The sequence below is a fragment of the Dama dama genome, chromosome 30 (genome assembly GCF_033118175.1).
Source record: "Dama dama isolate Ldn47 chromosome 30, ASM3311817v1, whole genome shotgun sequence".
Taxonomy (NCBI): Eukaryota; Metazoa; Chordata; class Mammalia; order Artiodactyla; family Cervidae; genus Dama; species Dama dama.
In genome coordinates this window covers 86,412,443-86,417,976 of record NC_083710.1, presented here as the reverse complement: position 1 = coordinate 86,417,976, position 5,534 = coordinate 86,412,443, and positions in this window count along the sequence as shown.

The window sequence follows — 5,534 nt, the reverse complement described above, 5'->3', positions numbered from 1 at the left end:
TAGATGAAATTCATTCCCTCAAGGAATTATAGTTCAGAGGAAATAATTTGTATTAAAACAAACAAAGCAGACACCAGTTCAGAAGTGCATGTGACTTAGATGTTGATGAGTTTTGTGCTCACATGCATGTGTGTGTGTGTGCGCGTGTGTGTGCATGTGTGTGCATGTGTGATTGAAGGGAATGCAGAGTGGGAAACAGGAGGCCTTTGAAATTTGAAGAAGACTGTATTTGTTAAGGTAGCTTTATGAATATTTTCACAGGAATACTTTTCACCCGCTGAAACTCGCTGAGGCTCTGCTTGTACCGACTCCAGGGGCCACTTCCACTTTCTTTTCCTTCCCGACATTTTCACTCTCACCTAGAGCGTGATTTACCAACTGATTCGACTCACTTTGTATTTTAGGAGATTTTACCTTTCCAATTTTCCATGTGAAAATATTTCCCCCACTTTTTCTGTGTGTGTTGCTTGATGTTTAAGCACAGGGACCTTTGGTAAAATGCAACTTTTTGATTATAATCTGATTATAACCAGATTTCTGGGTAAAATTCTTTAGTACACATTCAACTCTGCACACAGGAGCCTGATTGCTTGGTTGATTTCCTCTCTTGGCTTCTCCCCAAGTTGTCCTCAAATCTGTGCCTCATTCTTCCTTGAAATCATACAACCTCCGACTCCAACCAGCCCTTTATGCAAATAATTCCCACTTCCAGACACTCACCCCTGGACCATTTTCTGAACGTGAGTGTCATTTATCCGGAGGCTCATGAACAGCTCCAGCAGGCCACTGCAGAGAAGTATACTCATTGTCCTGAAACATGTACAGCCCTGACCTCTTCATTTCTATCAGTCCTAGAGCACCCTTTCGTCATTCAGGTTTGAGAACTTTAAGGATCATTTTAAGTCATCTTGCACTTTAACTTCTTATATCCACTCAATCACCAGACACTTGTGATTCTTTCTATGCCATCCTTCACCCTGATGTGGAAAACAAATAAGAAGGTAAATTTACAGTGTTTTCATAAGAAGGGAACGGTAGGCAGAGGGATGTACATGGGAACCAGCCCCGGGAAAGACTGGGGTTGTGATTGCTTGTACATGAGAGTATTTTGCATGTTTTACTTTGGTTCTGATTTTAAGGCCTAGGCTGGAATCTTTTTTTTTTTTTTATTTTTTTTTTCCTAGGCTGGAATCTTAACTAGCTTTATTTGATCTTCTGGAAAATAGTATTGAAGTTCAAAGTATATAAATTGTGTTTGGGATAAATTAGGAGGATAACAGATACAGACTACAAAACATAAAACAGATAACTAACAAGAACCTACTGTATGGCACAGGGAACTCTGCTCAATACTTTTACAATAACCTATAAGGGAAAAAGAATCTGAAAAGTATATATATATGTATATATGTGCATACTGCATGATTAGTCCCTCAGTCATGTCTGACTCTTGCGACCCATAGACTGTAGGCCGCCTCCCAGGCTTCTCTGTCCATGGAATTCTCCAGGCAAGAATACTGGAGTGGATTGCCATTTCCTTCTCCAGGGGATCTTCCTAACCCAGGGATCGAACCCAGGTCTCCTGCATTACAGTCAGACTACTGACTGAGAAGCCGTATATGTGTATATATATATACATATAAGTGAATATATATATATATATATATATATATATAACTAGCTGAAAAACTGATCTGTTCACGTAATATCAAAAAGACCTTGTAAATCAATAAAAAGTAAAATAAAAATAATTGGATAAAAAAATAAATGGATCAATAAATGTGTTTTCAGGATACTTTGCTGTGAATTAGCTGTTACTCTCGGTCACTTTGCTATTCAGCAGTCAATCCTGAATATTCATTGGAAGGACTGATGCTGAAGCTGAAGCTCCATTACTTTGGCCACCTGATGCGAAGAATGGACTCATTGGGAAAACCCTGTTGCTGGGAAAGACTGAAGGTGGGAGGAGAAGGGGACGACAGAGGATGAGATGGTTGGATGGCATCACCAGCTCGATGGACAGGACTTTGGGTAAACTCCAGAAGTTGGTGATAGACAGGGAAGCCTGGCGTGCTGCAGTCCATGTGGTCACAAAGAGTGAGGCATGACTGAGTGACTGAACAGAGCTGTCACTGGTAACAAATTTCTAGAAACCATTCGTACTTCCTCTTGGAAGCAGAGGTCAGCTCTTTCTCGATAGTGGTGTCAGCAAGCATGCACAGCTTGAAGACGCGCTCTCAGACACGCACAGGGCTTGCTGCTTGGTGTCCCTGTCCAAGCAGTGGCCCCAGGGGCCTTGTCAGGCGTGTGCAGATTTGATGGTTGCTAAGTAAGTGTGCAGAGGCAAGAGATGGTGGAAAATCTGCTGCATGACTGCCATTCCTCAGCTCAGAAAGCCATCTCCTTTCTTAGAACACCTGCTGCCTGATTCCAGGACCCTGAAGCTGCTGTTCTATCTCCTCCATCAGCAGTTTGGCCAAGTTAGGCCTGCCGCAGAAGGATTATATGATCTCTGCCTATTATTATTATTATATTATCATTATACAGTCTCCTCTTTATGTGCATTAAGGTTTATTCTTCTGAGACTCAAAAATTTAAAACTCACTTCTATCTCTCCTTGCTTTGTTCAAGGCTTTCAGCCTCAAGCACCACATTATTCGATGAAACTATTGCCTCTGGAGCTTCTTTCCATTGTCCTTGCTTGGTGTGACCTTGCCATTCATTCCCTGTAAACCTCTTCTGTCACCTTGCCTTGTGGTGATTTCATTAATGATAAAGAGCTATTTTTATTCCTAATGCAGTCTGATCCTCACTGTATGTGATACAACATTTTAACCCACTGACATTTTCATAAACCTACTCAAGAACTGCGCATACACTGAAATACTTAATGCTATCTTCTCTTCTTTTACCGTTCATTTTCATGGTTTGGATCATTCTTTTTTCGTGTGAAAATGGAATTTCCAGCATGCTTTCTAAACCTTCTTTCTACGTTATAGGAACATATCAATGTTAAATAATGTTTGTATGCCCCCACTTGAAATGTTTACTCCCATTGCTTTCCTTGCCCCAAGATGAACTCTTATGAATACTTTGAATTGTGACTTCCCTGACAGTCCAGTGGTGAAGACTCCCTGCCTCCAGTGCAAGGGGCATGGGTTTGATATCCCTGGTTGAGGAACTAAGGTCCTACATGTGCAACCAAAAAAAGACTACTTTGAATTTACCTCATCTCCTTTTTTTATTCTCTGCTGCTGCTGCTGCTAAGCCACTTCAGTCGTGTCCAACTCTGTGCGACCCCATAGACAGCAGCCCACCAGGCTCCCCCATCCCTGGGATTCTCCAGGCAAGAATACTGGAGTGGGTTGCCATTTCCTTCGACAGTGCATGAAAGTGGAAAGCGAAAGTAAAGTCGCTCAGTCTTGCTTGACTCTTAGCGACCCCACGGACTGCAGCCTACCAGGCTCCTCCGTCCATGGGATTTTCCAGGCAAGAATACTGGAATGGGTTGCCATTCTCTAAGAGGGCCTAAAACTGTTTATTTCTGAAATATTATTAAGCTCACACCTCTTATGCATCTGTTTTACTTTAAGAAGGTTTACATCACAATAATTTTTCCATTTCCTATTTTCATTATCAGCATCCATTAGGGTTGAACAATGCAAGATGCATTGTTTTCCCACTCTTCCTTCCTTAGTGTCCCCTGAGATGCCTGCTCTGATTCCAAGGTCATTCCTTAGAATACTTCCGGTATTGATAGATGATGTACCTGGACAAGGCATCAGGTCTTGTCAGTGAATAGGCTCCACGTGAGACCGTCGAGTGGGTGAGAAGCCAGCGATAGGGAACCAGCGACAAGGCGCGAGAGAGGCGCGGCAGCCCACTGATCAGCTTTAGCAAAGAGGGACTATTTCCGTCAGGGCTGCTCCAATCAGGGGGCCAGGCGGTGCTGCCAGAGCTGTGTTGGGAGCTGGAACCACAGCAGAGAGTCCGCGCCCACCAAGGAGGCAGCCTGACTTGGGGAGAAGGAGGAAGAATGATCCCGGCGTCTCCCCGGCTCCTGCTTGCCCGTCTCCCGTCAGGTCTCCTATTATTGGAAGCTCGTGAGAAGCCAGCTGGCGCAGAGACCTGGGACACTTGCTTTGAAGACACAGACTCTGGGCAAGGGCAGGGCATGACCTTAGAGCCACAAGCCAAGGCCAGCCCAGCAGAGCCCATCCTGCACTTGGCAGTTCCGAGACCACCTTTACTCTGCACCCGCGGACGGATGCTCTCTTGGCTTGCCATGTTACTCTTCCTCACAGTCTTGGCTTCTCCAGAGTTTGTAATACTGTTCCACTGCCATCTTCCCACCAGGTTTTTCCATTAAAAAAAAAAAAAAAAACTGGATTCCATTTTGATTTTTTTCATGAATCACAGAGTGTGCACTATATTTTCTTTATTCTTCAAATTCAGGAATTACAAAGTTATCCTGGGATTTGGGGATGCCTTTCAAATTACAGATTCAAGGCGTATTTTTCACCTTTGGGCGTGTGTATATACAAATTGTCCTTTGGTCTTTTTCTCCATCCTTTGAGAATTCTCATCATTCACGAGTTCTCTCTCCAATATCTTTCTTCCAAATCTCTTTCATCATTTCCTTCACAATTGCCGTTACTCCATTTTTGCTTTAGTTTTTTTTATCTGTTTCTTGAAACAAGTAATAAACTTTCTAGACTAGGATATCTGTGAAGTTACGGTTCCTTTATTCAAACATGGTGTTCAGCTCATAGCAGGTGCTTAGGAAATATTTGTGGGTTAAGAGCATATAAATTAATCAAACATATAATTGCTTTCAGTTTGCAGATTATAAAATATATGGGCACAGATATAGATATATAGAGATGTGAGTGTATATGTCAATGACTGCAAGTATAAAAATAATGCTGCATGTACAAACATTTAGATTTTCTAACAGTTACCACCAGATATACAAACTAAATAGGATTATTGCATAAACGAAATGAATAAATAATGTACAAGCAAATATAGGTTTTTCAATACATCTTACCTCTAATTTGTTTCTTTTTTAACAGGAAGCAATGGTATCCACACATTTTCTTGAACATTTTGTTTATAGAAGTATGTGTGTCTCATGCCTCAAGTCATATCAGAACAAAATCTTTTGAGTTCTACTTTTTATTAAGCCATTTAAAATGTTACTCATTTTGCTTTTTTGAGTGGGAGTAAGTCTAAAAATGGTATTCTAAGGAACAATATTTATAATGATAAATGAGGATAGATTTTTTAAAATTTTATTTTTAATTTTCTTGATACACGAGACTGTAATTTTTAAAAAGGAGTTATATAATATTTTAAGCTTACTAATATTAAAGTCATCTTATAAAACACCTAGAAATATTGTACACACTAAAAACAAAAAGGAAATAACCACCTAAACATCGAAGACACATTATTTAATTTATAAAATGCCTTTGTGTATGAGATTCTTAATTTTTATCTATTAACTTGAATTCAAAAATAAAAAACATCAG